At 34.8% G+C, this 27,378-nt stretch overlaps 1 protein-coding gene across 4 annotated transcripts in view; it reads left to right on the forward strand.

The window, feature by feature from the left end:
• Hr38 (Hormone receptor-like in 38) overlaps nt 1–27,378 on the forward strand; it is a 157,073-nt gene that overhangs the window by 111,338 nt on the left and 18,357 nt on the right. The window lies entirely within an intron of this gene.

Consider the following 27,378-nt stretch of genomic DNA (forward strand, 5'->3'; position numbering starts at 1 on the left):
TCAATGGATGAAATACAGATTCACTACTACCAACCAGAATTATCTACAAAACCTTTATCAGCAGAGTGTTAAGCCGTCGAAAATCATCGTTAGAGAACCATTACTCTTGGACAAGAATATATTCAAGAATAATGACGAAATTCTAAAATAAAATTTGTTTTCTTCGTTATATTGTAAATCTATTGATCAATGTTTGATAATTGAAATTGAATTTATTGTTTTTCATATTATGTTCCGTGGAAATAAATGCAAAACTAATTTTTGTCGCATTCTCCCACTACTATTGAGATGCGGCCAATATATACCGCTTTCTCGGGTCCTAAAAATAGTACGTAATGTGCGAGCTCTTGATTTGTGGCAATGGATAATGATTCAGACCTTTTTCAACCTCTCGTGAATTAGACCGAAGCGTCTCTTGGTGAACCAATAGTCGATTACCATTTAAAATTTTGATCTTAATATGTTGCCTAAGATCACTATTGATGCATGACCGATAACACTGAATAAACAGGTACTACCAACTACTCTTGTTAAATTTCACTCGAAAAACCTATAGAGTCAATTTCCGTGATTCTTCACCCATGTATACTGTCATACTAATGTCACAAGGATACCTTATTTTCACTGACGATCTTGCTTTTTAAGATCACGTACAGAAAAGATCGATTATCAAAGAATTCATTCCAACGCGAGCTTCAACCACTAATCCGTTATACCAAATTGTTATAGTACTTAAGAATGACGCTTTATAACATTGTTATCTTGAAAATCCATGTAGTTTGATCCAAGTCATTGTAAATAATACAAATCGTGCTCAAATTACAAAATGTTCCGAAGAAGACTAAACTTGACTGAAATCATCATCATTGGCGTCTGAGAACATTTACTGCTGTCGAGGCTAGAAATAGAAAATGGAAATTGCATTGGAACCGTGCATTTTTGTCGTTAGTTTTTGACTATCGACTGTTTCGACTGTTTTCAGTCGATAGTTCCCAACACTAATTAAGATAATACCAAGCTTGCCTAATATAATATGTAATGAAATTATATATACTTGATTTAAAATTATTCAAAAAACTGTAGTACAGTAACGAAACTATTATCTGAGCTCGACAGGTACCTTAACAAAGTTGTAAAGTTTTTTTAATGATTTCCATCGCAAGAAAATCAGACAAATGTTCCAGTATTCTTCTACACAATCGAAACCACCTATCGAGCTTGTTAATTGACTTTTTTCCCCGTACGACATAACGTATGCAAAACACTTATCGGTCATTTGATTGGCATTAGTATCAACAAGTTATAATGAATGTATCAGCCGTGCGAAAAAAACGCATTAGAACGATTTATCACAGACGCAAGCCCGTACAAAGTGTGGTAGTACCGCCTCGGGCCCGTATTCTTTCCGACACAGCCCAGATATTATCGTCAAACGTTCCCGAGGAAAGACATTATAATGGCGACGGTGCCGATTTGCCGTTGTCAGATGTGGTATGCGAAATTTATATCTCGGGAACGACCGGACAAGCCGTAATTATCAAGCCGAGCGACCTAAATGTCCAGGAGAGCGACCGTCGCGAAAGTCGGACGCGATGATGGCCGCCGGTGGTCGAAACGTCGCCTTTTTCCCGGGGTGGTTGGCGTCGCCGCTTCTAATTAAAAAGCCGCGAAATTGAATACGGCCGTCGAGCATGGAGATGACGGCGATTAAGACGTACGCCGCGGGCCTCTGGGAAGGTAATCGGCCAGAGTGACGGACACTACGTAGCGGAGATTTTAATTGAAATCATGACGCTGATGTCGGAGTTTTATTATTTCTATTGCGAATAGGTCCGGGCGCTGGTAATCTGAATCAATGTTCCAAGAAAATCCATGAAATGATATCACTCTTTTAATTTCTTTTCAAGTGACTTAAAGATAACTTAACATTCACAAAAATGTTACAAAAGCGAGAAAACCAAATGCCTAACACATCTTATCGACTCTGACTTAAGAAGAAGATCAATATTTGATTGTCCCTGTCCCTGTTTACATCTGGAGAAAGATTGTCACGTTTATCTTGATCATAAAGTGTTGCTGATGCTTGATGCTGATTGTAGTACTTCAAAAGAGTGTCACTGCATCCCAATGTACTCGCTAACTATTAAGCTTCACACAGCATTCAATGACATTCAAGTAATATTCGGTACAAATTCCAATATTTGAACTGTATTGAACACATTTTATTCACACTGAACGAAATGACACATATCAAAAAATAAATCTTGCCAGCAATGTTACAACAATTTATAAGTGATGTTATATTATTAACAAACTACTACCTGGAGGGACAAAAACGCCGTAGAAAATGAACGGACAAAGACTCTAACTCTCAAAGAATATTCAGACAGACGACTTAGCTGCTGATAAAGGAACTGTTACCAGATGCTTAGGTAAGATGAGGAAGATTCAAAATGAGAGAAAGTAGAAAACCAACAATATTCTTTCGACATGGTGTAGCCACGTTACCAAAAAGAAGAAAAGAGTTTTAGAAAATATTTTGATTCATAAATACTGGTCCCCAAAAATGTCCCCAAGGTCCCCAAATTGATACCGTCTGATGGATAAATAAACAGCTCCAAATAAACCAAATAAAACTAGCGTTGGGATCTATCGACTGAAAACAGTCGAAACAGTAGATAGTCGCAAGACAGCCGAAACGGTCAAAAGACTAGCGACTGAAAATAGTTATTACTATTGTTACTTATGTTATCAAATGCACGAATGAATCGAAGATGTACGAATCGTTTCTTGTCTAAATTGTGAGAGAGGAAAGGACGGAGATATACATATTCCTTCACGTACTAACTTTAAAAAAGAAAAGGAAAAAACTAATTACTGAATACTATTAACATGCAATTTATAATTTAATTTTAACGAAGTAGAATTACTTTTATATTTGAATGTTCTGTGGATCTGTAAAAAGGAATGGAACATTTCTATGGAATGGAACAACAACCCACAAATGTTTTATCGTATTTTAATATGTTAATTGCTATTTTTAAATAATATACTACAATAAATACAGACAATATAATAGAACCTAAACGAAACCTAAAAACTAAGGATGTACAATAACCATAAACACTATATAAAAAATAAACATATACGTAATCATAGAAAAAAAAACTTATCCATTATGTAATTAAAAATGATCTGAGTGAAATGATCGAAATTAATCGATCGAGAGTAATCGAAATGTTACCTATTATTGCCATAAAAACAGTCGAAATATTTTACTATGTATTATTCCCAATTAATATATTATTATATATAATATTAATATACAATGTATTGTTATTTACAGACAAACTACCAAAAAAATCATAAAACTATAGATATTACATATAAATCTATGTAAGCATAATTTGGGTACATTTTTGTCAAGATAGTGGCTAGGACGACATAGCCTGAACGTTAAAAATCAGTCGAATGAAACAAGTAGAACCAAAAATAGTAATTAAGAGTACACGACGGAAACAGTCGATATTAAACAGTAACAAAATCAGTCGGACCGAAAATATCACCTGAAACAGTCCATAGTAAAAACTGGTCAATTACTGAACAGTCGATAGTCAATTTCAGTCGATTGTTCTCGACACTAAATAACCAAACGCTCAACTGCTACGATAAATAGAAGGAAGAGTTTCTGAAACAAATGTAGTTAAACACTTTATTAATATATAAATATGTGTATATATTTCAGATAAACGAAAGTCTTAAACACCAAGACGCATATCAAGATTTATCATCGATCATTTTACTTTTTAGCTGACGCGACGATGCAGAAATAATTACCGACTAATTAATACGCTCGGAACCTATTTTTTCGGCGATATTCCTTCACCTTTAAGTGGTCGGGTGCATAACGGTTGGAAACCGGACTAAAAATCCGCATTCTCTTTCTCGGTTTTTATCGTTGGGATCGCGAACCCCATCAGCACATTCCCACGGTAGAGTGGCGCCCTCCCACCGGCGATTCGGCCCATAATTATTATTAGATCACGCTTCTGGCGGCCCGTATCTCGGAAACGGCATGAGATATATCGAATCCGACTCTCTATTTGGCTTCGATCTGCAATTTAGGATCACCGCGGAACGTATGTATTACAACAGACTCAATAGCGATTGTGGTTTTACATTCGTGTCAATCTTGTACCGTTTTCTTTATAGTTTTTCACAATTTCTACCATGTAATATGTTTGGTGTTCGGCAGGAGATGTTATTTTTTTGGTTAATTAAAAGATTGCATTATTTAACAACATTTCGGCGACGAAGACGAATTATGTATGTAAACAAAATCAAGATTTTTTATTTTATTACCACTGTTCTGTTGTCCAACGTGAGGCAAAAGTCTCGCTTCCATTTTGATTGCCTGTAACTTTGCCCAAAGATAAGATAAGTAATTTTGGTTTCCATAAAAAGTTTATTTGGTCTTTATATTTTTTAAGGCATTTTTCATGACATCCTACAACATCTAAGGCTGAATTTCTTCAATTTCGTGACGAATATTCTCTTTAAGATGTTAAATCCAATCGCGACTTAATCACATAAACTTTGGATTTTAAAAAGACCCACAAGAAATGTCTGCTAAAACCCATTAAAATGCTAAATCGCCAATTCACGAATTTTCTTCGAAAGTCTTCTTGAAAAAACATCTTTCAATAATTGGATTATTGAACGAACTCTGTATGCTATGGCCTCATCTTACTGAAATCACTTGTCCTCTAGTCCTTGCTCTTCCATTTCAGGCACAAGAAAATTTGGAATTATGTCTTGGTACCGCTCAGCAGTAACAGTAACTGCAACACCGTCATTTCCATATAAATAGCGACCAATGATATTTCCAGCATGAATACCACACCATGCAGTTGTTTTTAGTAGATGCAATAATGTTTCATAAATTAATTAAGGATTCTGTGTTCTCCAAAACGGTCTGTTCTGTTTATTGGTAGAAAAGAGGGGAAGAAAATGGGCTCCATCGCTCATTATCAATTTAGACGAGAAATCTTCAATTTCACCAGGCAGCCAGGCAGGATTGCATTACTGTACTCAACCCGTTGATCAGGATCTCTCGGTAGCAATTTTTGGACTAATTAGATTTTATACAGGAACATTTTCAAAATTCGCCTTAAACTAATGACGATTTTTCAGACAAATTAATTAATTTATTAGTCGTTAACCATTAAAACAATATACAACCGTAAATTGTACACTGTACAACTCTTTACAATGTAAATGTATAACTGAACAACCGAACATCACCTGTCAATGTCTCAATATTTTTGAAGATCTCTCTACTATCTTCTATCTCACTCATATGCTTGCTTTATATATGAAGAAGTTTTAACACAATTTTGTCACATTTAGGTAAGGTTTTTCAAACATATTGATTGACACAAAACTTGTGGTCACAGTTCTAAATACAACAACAAAAAATTTTTTTTGTAATGGCACCCATAAATAGCGCCAAAACGTGTAAAATCAAATGGCCAATACTTGTATAAATACAGTTTAACTATGCCTTGTAAATAACGTGTCTCCTTTGGCAAAAAAATAGAAAGGAACCACCAAAACACCAGGTAAATACATTCGGTATCTGATTTTTATTTATAAAGCTAAATAGCTCCAATGCACTCACCAAACAGCTAAATGTGAGCGATGACAGTGAAGAACAAACGCAAACTACCATATGAACTGATTAATAGACATGTAGCGACCTTGAGCCATGTCGAATTTTACATCGTGGAATAACGGTCAACAAAGTACCCAGAAATATAATCCCAGATGTTGAACGCGGGCGGGGTGCTAGCAGCGACAACTGGAACACGACAACGAATAGCTGATAACCCCTAGACGTTTATCTGGGATGTTATTGAAGGGTGTACCCGACCATCGTTTGGTTTAGACGTGCCACCATCGACTGCCCAAGCCTCGTCACCAGGTAACACCGCTGCCATCCGTTTTATCTATTTTATATTTGATACATTTTTTATTGCCAATAAATAACGGTCACAAAATGTAAACACCACTGTTTCATTTCGTTTTACCTCCATTTACCGAGCCATATCATTTACCCTAAAGACATATAGAGTGGGATATAATTATCTCTAGAATAAGTTAGAATAGTCTTTGGAATAAGTTAAAATAGTATCTGGAATAAGATTTAGATTATAAGTTTGTACTGCAGATCACTTACTGAAGCGATCTTCTACATTTCAGTATAGTTATATTTATAACGGAAATCCTACAATAATACTTACTAGCGACCCGCCCCGGCTTCGCACGGGTGCAATGCTGATACTAAATTAAATACACTACAGAAAAAATATGAACGTTGTATATAAAAACATAGCGGCCCGCTCCGACTTTGCACGGGCATAAAATATATGTCACTCAATGAAAACATGATTAAAATCGATCCAGTATTTTTGGTTCATTCATTACTGCCCTTGGCCTGCACGCATTAAATTTGGAGTAAAACAATTCCTCTTCCCCTATACTTACTATGAAGATTTCCTGCTATCTTTGAAATATCTAAATTCATACAATTTTTATTACATTACACATTTTTAAACGCAAATTTTTAATTTGTAATATCTCCGAAAATATTTGTTTAATTTACATGCTGTAAGGAACCATATTGATCTATATTAATTGCACACTGTATTTAAGGTACTTAATTCGATAAGGATTAATGCCGTATTGCCTAAAATAGCTTCGTAAATAAGCCATTTTCTCACGTAAAAAGTAAACAATAAAAATGGTTAATGTAGGTTATCTCTAAAAGATAAACATATACCATCGCGGACTTTTTTGTAGACCTTTTTATGGTGTACAATACTGTAGTACATTAATTTGATCTAACTCGTAGGGTTAGGCAGCGTTTTTGCTAATTCCTAAGTAAGCCTAAAAAAATAGGTTAATTTACGACATCACGTTAGAAACCTCTAAAATTAGCAATGTTGCCTTAGTATATTATGCATGTATTATACATATAAACCTTCCTCTTGAATAACTCTATCTATTGAAAAAAACCGCATCAAAATCCGTTGCACAGTTTTAAAGATTTAAGCGCACATAGGGATATAGGGACAGAAAAGGCGACTTTGTTTTATACTATGTAGTGATTACCCAAGGGCAGATTGTTCTAAGAAATTAATTAAAAAAAAATAAAGCTAAATTTTGCGTAGATTGTTGATAGTTGATACTTGATAGTAGCGAGAGTGTTGATAAATAAAATGGTAAAACCCATGCAGGAATGTCGAAGCAATTGCTATTGCTAATGATTATTAATCTCCCCGCAGTACGCCGCGTAATTGGACACTTGATCGTGTCGCTTTACCTTCAATCAGCTTCATAATTCCTCAACGATCATCAGCGTCAGCGACCGCCTTGAATCGAGCCAACAAGTGGTCTCGCGTCCTGCCCGAAGAAGACCTAAGCAAACGCAATTGATTAGACGGACAACCACAGCCACTCGATTAGAGTGCTATTACGACACACCTCGCGCAAGCAGCCTGTTAGTTTTTCTTGGTACGAATGAAGTCAAACGGCAACTAATTGGCCTATTACCCTTGAGAACGGGAGAAACGCTCGAGGCGGTCGCCGATCTGACCCATGCCGCGAAAATTCGTCCAAGGGGAATCCCCCGAAATTTCAGGACCAATTAAAGATAATTTAATAGGCCTCATTATGCGAGTTCGTCATCGAGACCTCGCGATGTTGACCTCAAAATATTATTTCAAGATATGTTTACAAATGGAAACTTCAGTCAAGATCTTGTTTAAGTATTTTCGTTGGTTGTTTATGTTTACGTTCTTCACCGATAGTCCATGTCAAACGATGACATCACTCCGCTTGCTCTTATATTAAGTATATTAGAAGTTATTAAACAGAGACCAGAAGTGGTCCATATCCTCCTACCGCCCTGTAAATTTACTACTGATAATCTCGAAAGTTTTTGAGAAACCATATATAAAAATACCTAATAATTTTTTTTATAACATCTTTATTAGATACGCTTAGTACAATCTTAATTATTATTATTACAATTAATTTATTACTACTTTTCCTATGTGCTTGGATTAATTAACAAGCAAGACGAGTACGGTAAAATACAACAGTATGTATTCCTCAATTATAAAATTATAATTATTTATTAATTATTAACTTATAGCTATAGCTTACGCTAAATGTTCACACAAGTTCGTATGGTTTTGTTCGTTTCAGTCTCCTGACATCCTGTGCGCTGTCCAGCACCTAATAATAACAAGTCAATGGAAAAGTCCCCGGCCTACCATAGTAAAACACATTTTTATGGCAAAATTAGTTTTTTTTATTCAACATAATTCCATTCAAGGGTGATGGAGTGATTATCACTTTCACAGCCTCACTTTCGGCGATCACCTCTTGATTCGGCATAAAAATTTCTTCCCAGCGAGTATTCTTTTGAGATCTGAGAAAGGGAAATAATCGCTGGTGGCCAGATCTGGAGAATACGGTAGATGAGGTAGCAATTCGGAGCCCAATTCATGGATTTTTGCCATCGTTTTCACTGATTCGTGACACGGTGTATTGTCTTGGTGACGCAGCACTTTCTTTTTCTTCAAATGCGGCCGTTTTTTGGCCATTTCGTCCTTCAAACCGTCCAATAACGCTATGTAATAGTCGCTGTTGATGGTCCTTCCTTTTTCACACGTTTTGAAGCGGCTTCATCATGTGCAGTCCCTTTAAAAAGAATATTTTATCAACACGCGAAATTCCTTTTTATCCTTTTCACAATAACAAAAGTTACTTCGCTCAAAATGCTATAATTCACAAACTAATGATGAGAGCTGTCAAATTTATACACGCATCTTTTGAGAGTTAGGGCTAACTAAAAAACATATGGATTTAATTCTAATAGCGCCATCTATGTGTATGTGTGTAAAGTTGCAGGTTAAATTAAAGAAACCATCAGATTTTCAGTTACCTCATAGTTCATCTCACATTTCAACTCATTGAAATACATCCAATATACCATTATACAAAAAAACAACAGGAACTTAAACTAGATCAAAAGTATTGGCGCAAATTAAAATTATTATTAGATAACAAGGTATTGCTATAGGAATCAATATGGATTGTAAATATGGGGTACTGCTAGAAGGTATAATATAGCCACCACATAACGGTCCAAAATTAAGTTAGCATGCCATCGTCGATGCTCGGTACATTGTCTCCAATGAAGTGATACAACGCGATATCCCTCTAAAATCCAACGAATGTAAGAACCATCAAACAGACAACAGGAAAGATCCAAAAAGGAGGTAAAAATAGCCATCATATGATTCAAGATTGCTTTTCTGGAAAAAAATAGAAGAATTTTCTGTTATTGGTAAAGAGCTCGCGTGGGCATTTCTAGATCGATGCAACTTAACTTCATCGCTGTCAAACCAACATATTTTTTCAGATGAGACATCGCCATGTTGCCAAACAATTCGGAAAAGTTATAGAAATGATAAGAAATATTTTTTTTAATATGGATTATACCATTTTTCTTCTCAATAAATGTCTTTTTAAAACGATACATTCATCAGAATACATGATAATTACTGTTTAACCAAATAAAACGTACTGAAATTGACGCTTAATACATAACAGCTATTTTATGGTGAATAATGTTGGAGAGCACAACGCTACGAACTAATTCCAATACCTAATTTCAAAGATTATGGATCATTTTCGAAAAACCGTATTTACTATGTTAAAAAGATGATTTAAAATGACAATACAATGACCAATATATATAATTTCTTGTTTAATGAAAGATCTCTCGTAATGTTCATAGCGGTCAACTGTACCTCACCGATCGATCGGCCATAAAATGTACCAGAAAGGCGCTTGTTAAGATCAACTAATTAACAAACATTAGCTGTTTCTGTTTCTGCTGATGCGGCAGAGCGGCGGGAAAATAGAAAAAATCCTTTCGTCAAACAGGCAGCGGCCTCAACCTAACGAGTCTATTGTGCTGCCTATATTTGTCATCTTACCTACCGAGAAATTGTAAAATAATTATTAATTAACTTAATAGAAGACCGACGATAGACTGGTATGGACGTATTTGTTTCAGAGCCTACTATGGCGACGCTATATTTATTTGTGTTGTTTATATAAAGATAAAATGATATAAAGTCCTTCATAAAATAACTAATATTGACATTATAATACATCCAATGCATATATTATCGAAGGACTTAAAACTACAATTAATTACACAATTATAGTTTTCAGGTTAGGTTTGTGTTTTATTATATTTACTTTTAACTCGTTTCCATACCACCTATGAGTATAAGTTCTAGGCCGAGTTTTTTATGTAGTAGTACCACCTGGAGGCTTAATCTACGAAATTAACAGTTATATATCCAAGTAATGTATTTTATTTTCATCAGAGAACATATTTACCTTTTACATTTACTTCTTGTTTCCTTATCATTTTGATATCACTGTATTTCTCCTGAGTTTGTTCGGTTATTACCTGTTTACATTCTTCTCTGTTAGTATTTTTCCCTCCTCGCATATTTTAACCAAATTATCAAGCAACTTAATAACAAAGATGCTTACCTCTCCATCGAATTTTACTGGCAATTTTACTTTATCTCGTTCTTGTTCGAAGTAACTGATCAGAGACGGAATCTGTTCTGTCTGGCTCTGGCATTTTTAATCAGACTAATAATAAGCAGCTATTTGTAATTTACTTAAACAAGCAAAGCGTTAAAACAACATTTACCTGTTTATAACATGTAGATTAACATTTTGAAGAATTTTGCAGACATTTGACAACCGGACGACTTTTGAAAGTTGCTTCGGTTACATGTTCGAACTTATCAGACAGCATTGTCTCTTCTAAAACGAATTAACATACTGTGACAGGCAATACATAACATTTTAATGACGTGAGTTCACTGTTATTTTGAATAGACTATATAAAATTATAAATAGAAACCTTTACTAGTAACAATTGAACAAAAAAAAACGATCAAAAGGAAAAACTAACTCAACCTGTATATATAAAGGAAAACAACAACACAATATATGCAGTTGTATCCTTTCTCCAGTTAAGTCATCAGCGATGAATAAGAAAATAATGGGCTCGTACCGAACGCATGGAATGATTCTAATTTAAACACCATGCACTATAAAAACAGGGCGTCACCGGTGGAGTGTGACCTACATTCGTACGCAACTTGTTGACATTCGTATGACAACGACGTCAGTCACCTCGAGCTTATATGGGTGGTTATCAATCCGAAGGAACGACCAACAGCTCGTGGGTGGCAAAACCATGTTACTCTTAAACGCTGCCCAGGACGACAGACAGAACACAACCCGAGATCATTTTAATGGTTTATTGTTTGTCCAGTATTATCAGAGACGAGATTAGTTCAAAGACGACGTAGTCGTGATAGTGAAGTCGTATTATTGACGTTATTTGCTTATTAGACTGAATGGTGGTTAGATAAACAAAACCCCACCTAAATAAACACGTATTACTTATTAATATTAACTTTTGTTTTACAATATCGATAACCCACCGTTGTTTTTTTAATACTATGTCTCAAGATTGACCTAGTATTGTCATAATTAGATGTAAATATATTGAGTATCTTGTTAAGTAAACTAGGCATAGTTTTTCTTGCGGTTTATTGATGTCAGTTTTATTCAAAAGCCAATTTGGTATTAAATACATTTCATTATGGTTACGAGGGTCACTATTTATATTTCAGGAATTGGCAACACTGTTGAGTCCATCTGACAGTTCCATCGTAAAGTTTGATATTTTTGACTATATACGTACTTAGAACATTTTGTCGCACGGACGCTAATTGCTTATTTTAGATTTAGTTGAAAGTTTCGTCTCGACAAAAAATGGAACTGAATCGTGAACATTTTCGTGCGATATTTTTTTACGATTTTCGACGTGGATTATCACAACAAGGGTGCATCAATCAACTTAATTTGACTTTTGGCGATGAAGCTCCATCAAAAACTATCGTGTATCGCTGGTTTAGTGAATTCAATCGTGCTCGTAGTTCGCTGTTCGACGAGTTTCGTGAAGGTCGTCCAAAATCGGCTGTTGTACCAGAAAACATCCATGCTGTGTGCGAAATGATTAAGCCAGATCGTCATAACACCTATTTTGAGATTGAGGCATCCCTAAGCATTAGTGCCACCAGTATATATACAAGTTTACATGAATACTTAGCTGTGCGAAAGTTATGTTCGCGTTGGGTCCCACGCCATTTGACAATCGCTCGAAAAATGGCTCGTGTCGATTGGTGCAAAGAAATGCTTAAGAAATTCAATCGCGATGCTTCGAAATACGTAAGAAAATAAGAAAATAACGAATTAGTTCGTTCTTCAACCATATCCAGTAGAAAATAAAAATTAAAAACTAATAGTACAATGTATCTTAAACCGATTAGGTCGATATAAATGTTTCAATCTTTCTGGAACGCATTGTATATGAAAATAGACATACTGCGGGAACGATAGAATGTTTCTCACGGCATTCAATCGACGTATCGAACGGCGAAAACCATTATCACAACACTATGTAAAGCAAATTGCGCAGGATTCCGTCGTGCCGTGGTGGCTTTATGGCCTTGATGTCTCGTTATCTTCAGCGAGCTTTTGAAGCAATTTTAATTAGGAGCTACGCTCGACGAAAAATACGACCGTCTACGGTCCGGACGCGCGATTATGTAAAGTCCGGGAATGCTGTCTCGTGATTTTTCTGCTTCTAGGGCCTCTTTTAATTTCATTAGACGGGTCAGATATGTTTGTAATTCAACGTTAACCGGTACCAAATGGTCGGTTCGATGTTGAGTATTCATTTGTAACACATGGACTGAAAAGTCCTGGGCGTGACAAAGAAAACGCGTTTTTTTTTCAGAATTGGCTTTATTCATAAACGTAATATCCATCAAGAGCCACACAATCCTTCCAGCTCCCCTCTAACATTTCAATACCACTTTTGTAGAACCATTTTTATCTTTTGTCTCAAAATAGGTCTGCTACCAGTTGCTGTCCACTCAGATGACGATCACTTTGATTACGGAGTGAAATAATGGATCCGTGTTTCAAACACGGCCAAACATTGCTCAGAATCATCAATACGTTTTTGTTTGTGGTGAACAGTGAGCAAACGCGGCACCCACTTTGAACAGGGCGTTGTCATAGTCAGATGCTCATGTAATATAAAACCAACACATTCTTTTGATATCTTTATGATGTAAGCCTGCTCACGCAACTTCACTTTTCGATCATTCCAAATGATTTTGGGGATTTTTTGATGTTTACAGGTGTTACCACCTCATTTGGACGTCCACTGCGTTCTGCATCATAGACTACGAACACGTTTAAAGTCAGCAAACCAACGTTTTATTGTTGTTTCTAATGGAGCGAAGTCCTTATAACAGTTTTCAAACCGTTGCTTCACTTGAACAGATTGTTTCCCATCAAAAAGCAGGGCAAAATTATAACACGAAATTGTTTTTGCTCCATTACTTTGAAAATAACAAAAGTAGTGTCACTCTTTGTGACATTTCATCGGCTTTCTTTTGAAGGTTAGTACTAACTAAAAAAACGGTGAATGCAATAAAACTCCCGCCATTTATGTGTTAGGCAAGGGCGACTTTTTAGCCCATGTGTTATAAAAAGTAAATTAATAAAAAGAAACAAGTACATTTTCAGCAGGAATGCAACCGAACAATATATTTTGGTATTTAAGTCCAAAATTATTTTTCTTACCAATTTATGCACTTATTCTATAGTTTCATGCTTATTACGAAACCCAAATTGATGTTCTGAAATGATGTTCTGATATTTCGTTTTCCTATTATATTATAAATGATTTCTCTGTGGGAATGAGAGAATGGGAATCGTCTGGTCGGTCGATCGGAATGTGTGGCTGTCGATGCGATTGTTTGCCGAACACTCACTACTATTTTGTAAAAGGAATTCGCAGGGGGACTGAAAACACTAATTGAAGAAATACTTGTTTACTTTGATTTAAATGGATACATGTGGTCGACGGGGAATGGAGAGAATATTAGGTTAAGGTAAAGGAAGTACGGTAGCGCTGTGGAAGTGGTACTGTTACAAGGGAGTAGAGAAAAGAAAAGAGAGCGAGACATCGTCATGTTGGTATTTTATAGCTGGGAACCGTATGGTACCAATCCACCAGCGTAGCCAACCTTTGACACTATGATGTAGGTGAATGCGTGGTGGCCTAAAGGGTTGTAACGGTCGCTACATCTCAAACACTTTGAAAATCGTGGGTAATAAAGTTATAGGCCGGTTGGAGGTGATATCCTGCGGTATTTTCTTGGGTTTGGGTGAAGATATACGAAGGAGCAACAGAGGTTTTACCAAATCTGGTAGTGTTGCCTATATCGAGATACAACCAGCATAAAGAAACACCTGGTGATTCGTAGTATATAATTTGAAACATAATCAATGAAATTGAAACACGTTTACATCGAAATTAACGGTAATTCACGGCCCGCGGCTGGGAAGATGGCATGGTTGCACAAAAACGAGAAAGAAGCCGTCCCAACCCACCGATTCCCCATCACGAACGGAATACACAAACACGAAAAAACCGACAAATAAGCTGGTGAACCCTTTCGATTTCGCTGGGAGCCGGCCGGGCCGAAGGGGGGGAAACCCGAGGCACAAAGCCCGACGAACGATTCAATTGCGGTTTCGTTTGTGCGGCCTAACGTGAGCTGTCACTCGTTTCGACGGCCCGTCACCAGAGGGCGTTCTCGTGAACGTAGAACTCGCCGACAAAGGCCGATTAAAATTTCATTGAATCACGTGGTTAATTACGCCGCCCGCTAGTTTATTCATGAAGGAGAAACGACGATCGATGTTGCGAACGAGATTCGTTCAAATCGAATGTCTGATTGGTACTAGCTATCGAAGTTCGATGCTTTATTGGAAATCACAATACATCTTGTCATCTCTCTTCTTGGCTTCAGGGAAATGCACACAACTATAGACCAAATTAATAAAGTTATGAGTATAACTGAAGGTCCATATGGAGAAGAGTTAATTTCAAACAAAGGAAGGTGTTACCCAGACAGTTTTCAATATTGTTCAAGTCATATATTTCGGATAAAGCATTCATGTTTAAAAATGAGAAAGCCTATTTGGAATTAAAATAAATAAAAACTGAAGTACCTTTGGAAATAACACATTTTATTTATAGAAGTATTGAATAAAACGAATTAATAAAAATATAATTAATATATGTCCAGCTATTCTATTTTTTATAAAAAATCATATTACACATCATTATTTTTTATAAACAAATATACAAAAATTGGTTTAATAATTGGTTTAATGTTGAAACTCTATATGAGGGAAATAAACATTGAAAAATTTTTGAAATAACACATTTTATTTAAAAAATTATTGAATAAAATGAAATAATAAAAATAATTTCTATATATCTTTCTGTTTTTATAAGAACACCATATTTAAATTAATTTACATATTTGAACAATTAACAAGATCTCCAAGAACCATATAAATAAACATTACTATAAAAAACCAAAATCGTTTAGATCAAACCCAGCCAATATAGTTAAAACCAAATGAAAGAGCCACCACTATATATGAAAGCAGTTAAATTCTCCTAAAGATCTCCAAATATGACCCACTATGATCGCACTACAAGCCAAAACAACTCTCAGTCAATACATCATTATTTTTACAAAACTACAATTTATTTACTTATACTCTTATATAACAATGCACTGTATTTTCCTTGTCATTAGATCATTAGGGTATCGTTGATAGTTTTATATTTTGTTTATTTGATCCAGATCTACTTTTTTAGCAAATTTAATTATTCCATAGTATGGCTGTACGCTGTTCTTAGATCTTAGGAAAATGCTGTCTAATTTCGTTACATCTAGCTACATCTTTTTGTTATTTAGACTTTATCTACTCGAAAAATAGTACGGCTATTAAAAAAGGCAGACAATATGACTTATTCTGTTCTATAGTTTATTCTATGCAGGATAGGGCGCATGCGCCAAAACCGAAGATGACTGAGGAGTAATGTATCCTAAACTCCGATGCCCGTGGTCTAAAATTGTAGCTCATCGTTATACCATCCACCAATCCGACGTACGTAATATCTCTGCCCGTGTGTGCGTGCGTAACGCGCGACGCCGACGTCTGAAGCGACGCCGTCCGCGGCCGATTGGGCGTCGGCCCGGACTGGCCACGCCCCGCCTTCTATATCCCGCCCGAATCAAGCCGACCGAAGGCCAATTTTTACGGCGATCGCGACTCGAAACTCACAACTGGAGCAATAGTACGCAAAGCGGCGACAATGGTAACGTTTTAATTGCTCGACGCGCGTCTAGCGGTACCAGCGACGGACGGTACGATAGATCGAACGAACGAGCGGTTCAGTATCCGGAAACGCGACGGGTACCGACACAGTTCCTGCTGCTGCCTGCGGATCGGATACGAGATCGTCACAAAGCTGAAAAGACGCAAGGTACTGTAAGGTGTTCATATTTTTCGAGTCGTGTCGCCATAAGCCTCGCGGTTTTAGTACTTCCAACGGTGGGAATGATGTAACAGGGTAATAAAAGTGTTTTTGTTTAATAAATTTGAATAATTTAGCTGTGATGTTGATATTAAGAAAGTTGAAAGTGATATAACGATCGGTATTTATACAAAAGTCTGAAACAACAGTACTCCAATGATGCTTTGTTAATTCATCATACGATATGGCCTTCGAAAACTATATTGTCATGATGAGTCTTCAAAAAATCCCGTTGATTCACTTTGTATCAGGATATTTCCCGCGGGATCTCGAATCCGTCTACTACGGAACTATAACGTCATCAAGTCGATCAAAACAAATGATAATCGGAAAACGTAATGTCTGTCATTATTGGGTTCATACAACAACTGTTTTTATTTCTATACTCTGATGAAGTACCTCAACTGAAAAGATTCGTTGTGGTTTCGTCCGCCTCATATTCAGTAAACCTTCAATAGAACTAGATAACATTCATTCTCCAATATTTTGTCCTCCAAAGTTGTAGTGTTTAGAACAGAAAAAAACTACCAATTTGTTGTTCTTAAAAACTGTTTAATATTAACAAAAAAAGGCGACTTGTTGAACAGTCGAAACAGTCGATCGTCAAAAAATTAGCGACTGAAAATTACTATTTTCAGTCAAATGCACGGTTCGACTGTTTTGTTTCATTCGTGATGTTAGACGAAGATGTACGAACCCTTTCCAGTATAAATTGTGAAAGAGGAAAGGATGGAGATAATTGCTTGGAGCAGTTAATATTTTCCAACGGTACGGAAAAAATAATTACTGAATACTATTAAAATGCAATTAATAATTTCATTTTAAACGAGGTAGAATTACTTTTATATTTGAATGTTGTGTGGATCTATAAAAAGCCTACTACCTATTTTTATATTAAAAATAGTCAAAAGTATTTTACTATTTATTATTCAGAATGTTATTACATTAACAATCTTGAAAAATATCGTTTCAAAATGCTGCTATATTAATATACAATATATTGTTATTTACAAGTAAACTACCAAAAAAAAAAACATAAAACTATATATATTACAAATAGATCTATGTAAGCATAAATTGAGTACATTTTTGTCAAGCACGCGGCTAGGACGACAGAGCCAGAACGTTAAAAATTAGTCAAATGAAACTAGTAGAACCAAAAATAGTAACTAAAAGTACACGACTGAAAGAGTCGATAGTAAATAGCAACAAAATCAGTCGGGCCCAAAATAAAGACTGAAAACACAGATATAGACACGGATAAAAGTAGTAAAATCAGTCGAACCAAATCACACAGTCGAAACAGTCGATAGTAAAAAGTCGATAGTCGATTTAAGTCGATAGTTCCCAACACTAATCTTAATCTATAAAATTAATTTCTTACTATTGTTCATCAGTATTTTACAATTTAAAATTAAATTAGACTGTTTAAGCCATAGTTAGTTAAGAGTGAACACTTATAAGTTCACTATAACACTAACGTATATAAGTTCGTGTGTTTTCGTTCGCTTCAATCTTCTGATATCCCGCGCGCTGTCCAGTAGTTGTGTTGCTTCCACGTTAGTATGATTTAGTAACCTTATTTCATGTGATACCACTGTGAATGTGAAAACAGTCGGCTGAAACAGTTACTGGTAAAAAGTAGTAAAATCAGTCGAACCAAAAATAGCGACTGAAACAGTCGATAGTCAAAAGTACTTAATTATTAACAGTCGATAGTTCCCAGCACTAATCTTAATCTATAATATTTATTTATTAATATTGTTCATCAGTATTTTACAATTTAAAATTAAATTAGACTGTTTAAGCCATAGTTAGTTAAGAGTGAACACTTATAAGTTTACTATAACACTAACGTATATAAGTTCGTGTGTATTCGTTCTCTTCAATCTTCTGATATCCTGCGCGCTGTCGAGTAGTTGTGTTGCTTCCACGTTAGTATGATTTAGTAACCTTATTTCATGTGATACCACTGTGAATGTGAAAACAGTCGGCTGAAACATTTACTGGTAAAAAGTAGTAAAATCAGTCGAACCAAAAATAGCGACTGAAACAGTCGATAGTCAAAAGTACTTAATTATTAACAGTCGATAGTTCCCAGCACTAATCTTAATCTATAATATTTATTTATTAATATTGTTCATCAGTATTTTACAAATTAAAGTTAAATTAGACTGCTTAAGCCATAGTTAGTTAAGAGTGAACACTTATAAGTTTACTATAACACTAACGTATATAACTTCGTGTGTATTCGTTCTCTTCAATCTTCTGATATCCTGCGCGCTGTCCAGTAGTTTTGTTGCTTCCACGTTAGTATGATTTAGTAACCTTATTTCATGTGATACCACTGTGAATGTGAAAACAGTCGGTTGAAACAGTCACTGGTAAAAAGTAGTAAAATCAGTCGAACCAAAAATAGCCACTGCAACAGTCGATAGTTAAAAGTAGTTAATTATTAACAGTCGATAGTTCCCAGCACTAATCTTAATCTATAAAATTTATTTATTACTATTGTTCATCAGTATTTTACAAATTAAAATTAAATTAGACTGCTTAAGCCATAGTTAGTTAAGAGTGAACACTTACACCAACTGTGATACATGTGCTGGAAATCCATGAACTAGGGATGTTTCTCAAAGCTTGAATGTTTCTTACTTGTAGTAGTGTTTGGCTAGGAACCTTTGAGCACTCTCAATCCACCTTTTGTGCCGCTACGATGCTTTTGTCGAAACTCCACTTAATTGTATCTACTAATTGTATTAATCCTTTGCTGGTAAGCATCAAGCACAAATCCTCAATAAAAATTAATATTTCATTGTGGATTTTTTCATTCAAAATATAGACGACTATCAACATTATTTACTTTTACACCAGAAAACAACACTAACAATATTGTGCAATCAAAAAATATTACAATAAACACTATGTTTTTAAATTAAATTATTTATTCCAGTTCGAATTGAAGGTCGCGCTTGTATACAATAAAAAGTAAAACCTTCCGGATTGCTATAGATAATCCAAACCAATTTGATACTGAAAATACATTATTTACAATACCACCGAGTTAGGTAGATTAGTCTTTTTTATCAAAAGCAAGAAATAATCAGCATCAATATGATTATATTATTTTACTAATATTAGACAAGAGCTCAGAATGTTAATGAGAGGACAAATCTTAATTTTACGTCTTTTTCCATGTGGGATATAAAAATTCTATAAAAACATATGAAGTACAAGAGTTACAGTTGAGACTGAAAAAAGGTGTGCCCTGTTCCATATGTTTCCAACCCTCCTAATGTAGTATAACAAAAAAAAACAGCAAATTCTTGACTAGTAAAGACGACCCAGACTACCTAACCTTTTCGATTTTTCTCAAAATGATTATTAAAAGTCGTTGCTTGGTAACTTAAAATTTGTCGATTTTTTATTTTTGTTTTTATCCTTTGTTGTTGAGATTGTTAAAGCGTTGCTATAAATGTGATAAAATACGATTGAATATATTGTTTTAATTACATCCTTTCTCAATTCTGTTAATAACTGTCATATTAAAAGAAAATACTTTGAAAATATGCAAAAATCGATTTTTTATTTTTGTTTTTATCCTTTGTTGTTGAGATTGTTAAAGCGTTGCTATAAATGTGATAAGATTGAAAAATATTGTTCTAATCCAGTCTACTACCAATTTTACTAATAATTGTAATATTAAACGAAAACTATTTAAAAATATGTAAAAATGGATTTTTCAAATTTCTACCAGAAGGATTTTGATTATTTCTGCAGTTCTGTTCGTTGATTTATTTCGTCGCATCTATATTAGTGATATCTCGTCTATTAGTCGGTATCGTTACAAAATCTTAATTATTATTATTTGACGACCATGAAGAAGTACGCATTTCTCCATATTCGGTAAACCCGAACCGTTACCAATAACTAATAACGGTAAATCACGATGATACAAACTCAATCACCGGCCAGGCTCATCGGACAAGGACGTCGATCGCTGCGAGAATTACCATACCGCTCGAAACGCAGTTAGCCGGGCAGTTTAGGCGAAATAATGTCGAGATCTGAGGTCGACGGATAAAATGGACCGTTCAAATCAGGGCCAGCAGTGACCCGAGGGCAACCGTTCCACCCACAGACTCGGTCATCTTCAGCGATTTGGTAACGATATGTTCTACGCAGCTCGCCAGAGGCCCTGATTTATTTATTAGATAATTACAGATCGGAAAAATAGATTCACATCGGTTGCTCAACATCATCAGCATATGCTGTCTGAACTTCAGCGACCAGAAAATGGTATTAAGTCCATCTGTTGTCGTTTTGTACACAAATTATGGTTACAAGACTTTTTCTGATACTTTAGATCGATATATACAAGTTAAACAAGTAAATTAGATGAATGTTGATAGCTGAATAAGAATATTCAAGAAAACATAAACATTTGTTAATCAGTCAAAGAAACTTAATTATTACTCTTTTCTCTGACACCCATTGATTCAAAATTCTAGTCCTGTAACCAAACCAATTTAATCCATGTTTTTATTTAAACACAATTTCTAATAATTACCTAGTCTTCTTCAACGTATCACCTAGATTGTTTGCTATTAAAAAGTTTAGCGAGTTAGTGCACTATTTAATGTTCGGCAATCATTTCTTGAATAAATAACTGACAGTTCAGTTCGTGATTGTTCGTTGTCAAGTGTGGGATAAAAGGAATAAACGGAAGTGAGTTTATCCTCAAGAAATGTACCGCAACACTCTCCAAAGTATTCCGAAGAGAAAAGTGATGCAACTACTAAATGTTCTTTAAAATGAAACCGATCTTTTGCATAATTTATTATAACATCACACACCTCTAAGACAGTAGTTCGGTGATCAAATTTACTGTTGCCTGAACGATTCGGTTTATTTTCTGGTGGCTCATGCATTATTATATCTGATGCTTCACTAATGATGTTAACAATATTATTTTGAATCAGAATTGTCGATAGCGCCTCTTATTCTGGTAGTTTCGATTGTTCTTTACTGCATTTGGTTAAAATTAATATTTACGTGGGGCATTACATGATGGAAAAAAGTTTCCCGAAAAATTGAACCGTGAATTCGGAGATTCTTGACTTAACCGGTATTGTTTTGTAGAGTAGCTTGAGAAAAAGCAAGCAATTTCCCCAAGAAAACTCTGGAATCATTCCCGGGGTATTATTTTACTAATTACAGGTCAATTGAAAAATCGCCGGCCTACCAAAACACATTTTTTGGCAAAATTAGTTTTTTTAATCAACATAATTCCCTTCAAGGGTGATACACTCATTATACCAACCAATCTCCAACTTTTCGATATCGTTTTTGTAGTACGATTTGTCCTTTGCTTCAAAATAGGCCCCAGTTTTTAGATGATCATCCTTTATTCGACTAAAATTTCTTCCCAGAGAGCATTGTTTTGAGATCTGAGAACAGGAAATAGTCGCTGGGGTCATATCTGGAGAATAAGGTGGATTTTCACTGACTTCTGTCACGGTGTATTGTCTTTGTGTAGCAGCACTTTCCTTTTCTTCAAATGCGGCCGTTTTTCGGCGATTTCGTCCTTCAAGCGGTCCAATAACGTCATGTAATAGTCGCTGTTGATGGTCCTTCCTTTTTCAAGGTAGTTAATGAAAATTATTTCATGCGCATCCGAAAATACAGACGCCATAACCTTGCCAGCCGACTGTTGTGTTTTCCCACGCTTTCGAGCAGGTTCATCGTGTGCAGTCCACTAGGATGACTGTCGATTGGACTTCGGAGTGAAATGATGGAGCCATGTCATCCATTGTCAGATATCCACACAAAAACTCGGGTTTATTAGGCTTGATCATCTTCAATCACTGCTCCGAATCATCAACTAGTCGTTGTTTTTGGTCAAAAGTGAGTTCGCGCGCACGCACTTTGCACAAATATTTCTCATACCCAAATATACGTGAATGATATGGTGTACATGTTCAGTTAATATCTTTGAAGTGTCTGTTATTTTATTCAATTTCAATTTACGGTCATTCAAAATTATTTTGTGGATGTTTTCGTCGGTAACAACTAATGATCCGACAGCTGTCAAATTTATACACGCATCTTTTGAGGGTCAGCGCTAAATTAAAAAACATATGGATTTCTAGTAGCGTCATCTATGTGTCAGGCCGGGGTCTTTTCAATTAACCTGTTACTTGTCACTATATGTCTTTATTATGACATTATATACTCTGGCTGTAATGTCTTTGGAATTAGAAGCCAATAACGCTTGTTGGGCATAAAACTAGCCAGGTAACAATGAGGAATTGCAAACAAATGTGTTGCCTTGACTCACCATTTTGTATCAGCATTTTACACCGATGCCTTTTATATTAAATAACAAACCAAACTGATTAATATAGAAATGATTCAAAAAATGTACGATCTGAGAGTCCCAAAGTTTGACGGTACCAAGAGGACCAACCAAGGGCAACGAGATCGCGGTTCTCGTTGCACACCATCTGGCATGCTAAAAACACGCGAGCGTTAAAAATTAGAGTTGCTCTTTAACCCAAGCCAATAACGGTAATTTTTACACAACCCGCGGTTGCGTTATCTTCAATTATTTCTAAACAATCTTCGATAGGGAAAAGCGGTAATTTAGTTTATCCGCGGGCATCCCGGCAAGTCCAATTAAAACTGACATTTATCAATTTAAAAGCAACATTTTAATACTGCTGGGCACGCACAGTCGCCGAGCGACATCGGTGACTCCCTCATCCGTAAGGCACACGCGTTCTACCCTCCGGAGATAGCCTTAATGAGTTTCTTCGACTTGGTGATTACCGGTTAGTCGGTCTCCAGAACGGGACAACTCTTAACATCGGGAAATAGCTTTTTAATGTTATTAACTCTTTAAATGTTCAAAAGTAAATAATACCAATAACTTTAAACAACGACAGAATATTCCCAATATAATGATTTTCTCGCAGTTTTGACTACTAAATGTGACGAATAATATTAAGCTTTTTGGCGTCAAAATAAAACCGCTTGAGTCGTAACTTTATGTGGGTACAGAAATGACAATATCAACGACACTGATGTTGCACGTACTCAAAAATTGATGAATTCTAAAGAAATACAATATAGATTTTTCATTTCTTATGTTCCAATATACATATATTTTGAAAGGTTTATCTTTAACTTTTCCAAAAACTAATTATGTTGGAAATTATGATCCAGTGAATATTCCAATGACATGAACTATAGATTTTCACAGTCACAGTTGTCACATATTTAAAAATTCATGAATTCTAAAGAAATATAATATAGATTTTCATATATTTTGCACCGATATACATATATTTTGACCGTTTTATCTTTAACTTTTCCAAAAACTAATTATGTTGGAAATTGGGATCCAGTGAAGGTTTCAATGACATGAACTATATATTTTCACAGTCACAGTTGTCACGTATTTATAAATTTATGAATTCTAAAGAAATTTATCATAGATTTTCTTTTTCCTTTGTCCCAATATACATATGTTTTGAGCGTTTTATCTTTAACTTCTCCAAAAACTAATTCTGTTGGAAATTGAGATCCAATGAAAGATCAAATGAAATGAACCATATATTTTCACAGTCACTGTTGTCACAAGATTATAAATTTATGAATTCTAAAGAAATACAGTATAGATTTTCATTTCCTTTGTCCCAGTATACTTATATTTTGAGCGTTTTATCTTTAACTTTTCTAAAAACTAATTATGTTGGAAATTGGAATCCAGTGAAGGTTCCAATGACATGAACTGTATATTTTCAAAGTCACAGTTGTCATATACTAAATATTTATGAATTCTATAGAAATATAATATAGATTTTCATTTCTTTTGTCCCAATATACAAATATTTTGAAAGTTTTATCTTTAACTTTTCTAAAAATTAATTATGTTGGAAATTGGAATCCAGTGAAGGTTCCAATGACATGAACTGTATATTTTCAAAGTCACAGTTGTCATATACTAAATATTTATGAATTCTATAGAAATATAATATAGATTTTCATTTCTTTTGTCCCAATATACAAATATTTTGAAAGTTTTATCTTTAACTTTTCTAAAAACTAATTATGTTGGAAATTGGGATCCAGTGAAGGTTTCAATGACATGAACTATATATTTTCACAGTCACAGTTGTCACGTATTTATAAATTTATGAATTCTAAAGAAATTTATCATAGATTTTCTTTTTCCTTTGTCCTAATATACATATGTTTTGAGCGTTTTATCTTTAACTTCTCCAAAAACTAATTCTGTTGGAAATTGAGATCCAATGAAAGATCAAATGAAATGAACCATATATTTTCACAGTCACTGTTGTCACAAGATTATAAATTTATGAATTCTAAAGAAATACAGTATAGATTTTCATTTCCTTTGTCCCAGTATACTTATATTTTGAGCGTTTTATCTTTAACTTTTCTAAAAACTAATTATGTTGGAAATTGGAATCCAGTGAAGGTTCCAATGACATGAACTGTATATTTTCAAAGTCACAGTTGTCATATACTAAATATTTATGAATTCTATAGAAATATAATATAGATTTTCATTTCTTTTGTCCCAATATACATATATTTTGAAAGTTTTATCTTTAACTTTTCTAAAAATTAATTATGTTGGAAATTGGAATCCAGTGAAGGTTTCAATGACATGAACTGTAGATTTTTACAGTCACAGTTGTCACATACTTAAAAGTTTATGAATTCTAAAGAAATATAATATTATTATTACTTAATATTCATATATTTTGAGCGTTTTATCTTTAAATTTTCAAAAAATCGTAAAAATCTGCGATATTATGAAATTTTCTAGTTTTTTGATGTTCATTACCGTTGAAACAATGACACCTTAATGAAATGAACCATTTAAACATATCTTTCGGGGTAAGACATTTTTAGAAATTCATTTTACAATCGCCGATATTTGCTAAAGTACGATTTAAACGAATTTAATTATATATAACTTGTCTGTATTCTATTTTAAAAGGGAATACTGAACATTTTTGAAGAAGGAAAAACTATATTTTTAATAAAAATTGAAATAAACATACTACCAGTATATTTATTACATCTTTACAGATATCTCCACAAGTTATTCCAAAGAATTGTTTAATATTTTATATTGAATAAATGGATTATTTTTATTTTTATATCGGATATTCTAGTTTTATGCCAGCACTATTTGGAATATCTTTGTAGAGTGAATATTTTTGCAAAAATTGTACAGTTTCGCCTACAGTCTCTATCTAATACTACACCTTGATACATTCTCCTGACATATTTTAATTACTATAATATTATTAATGGCATCATTCCAAATACCTCTCTCGATATACGATCAAAAACTATCAAGTTTTTCGATCCACAGACAGAATCAATAACCCAAAAAATATCTAAGATCAGAACGATATATTATAAAGATCGCACAGCAACGTAATCGAGCTGGATTGAAATCATGTGGATTTCGAGCGACCTTCGCGACCAAAATGTCACTGTTACGACTACCGCGAGGCTAAAAACCAATGTCTTATTTATATAAACAACAAAACAGGACCCGTCGTCCAAACAATGGCCAACAAGGTCGGATGCCTCGGCCGAAATATTTTTATTGCCATTCCGGCATCATTGACGTCACCGCATCCCCGATGAGGACGATCTAATTTTACCGATTGGCAACTGACGATACCTGTCAAACAAACAACATAGCGCGGTTTTATTTTTATTTATCGGTGGATCGCGGTTGGCATCAGGACGCGGTAAACAGAAGGTAATTTCGATTGAGCGCATGCGCATTTTCATTTATTTGATTTAATGGTTTGAGTGAACAGGCGCTCTTGTGGTGAGCACTGTGCAAGCGTCAAATACTTTGGTGACTGGTGTTGAAAAATTAATTCTAATATAGTTTTCTTTGTATATTTTTCAGCGATGAGGAAATTTAGCCCCATGAATTTGAAAAGCAATAATCAAACATAAATTACAATAGTAGCAGGTCAATTGAAAAGTCTCTGGCCTGACACATAGATGGCGTTATTAGAATTAAATCCATATGGTTTCTAGTTAGCCCTAACCCTCAAAAGATGCGTGTATAAATTTGACAGCTGTCGGATCACTAGTTTGTGAATTGAGTGAAGCAACTTTTGAGTGTACCATGAAGCAAAAAAATGGATAAAAAGAAATTTTGCATGTTGATAAAATATTGCTTTTTGAAGGGAAAGAATACAGTTGAATCAAAAACTTGGCTTGATACCGAGTTTCCGGACACTGCCCCAGGAAAATCAACCATCAAGGATTGGTATGTTAAGTTTAGACGTGGTGAAATGAGTACCCACCGAAGACGATAAACACAGTGGACGCCCAAAAGAGGTTGTTACCGACGAAAACATTTAAAAAATGTACAAAATGATTTTGAATAACCGTAAATTAAAATAGAATGAAATTGAACGTTTCCATCATAAATTAAAATCAATTTAAATTTTTTGTTTAAATCATAAATCCACGAATATTTAGGTATGAGAAAGCTATGTGCAAAGTGGGTCCCGCGCGAGCTCACTTTTGACCAAAAACAACGACAAGTTGATGATTTGGAGCAGTGTTTGAAGATAATAAAGCGTAATAAACCCGAATTCTTGCGTCGATATATGATAGTGGATGAAAAATGGCTCCATCATTTCACTCTG

The sequence above is a fragment of the Rhynchophorus ferrugineus genome, unplaced genomic scaffold, assembly GCF_030347505.1.
Source record: "Rhynchophorus ferrugineus isolate W39M unplaced genomic scaffold, kcgeb_rfMv2 rfM9, whole genome shotgun sequence".
Classification (NCBI taxonomy): Eukaryota; Metazoa; Arthropoda; class Insecta; order Coleoptera; family Curculionidae; genus Rhynchophorus; species Rhynchophorus ferrugineus.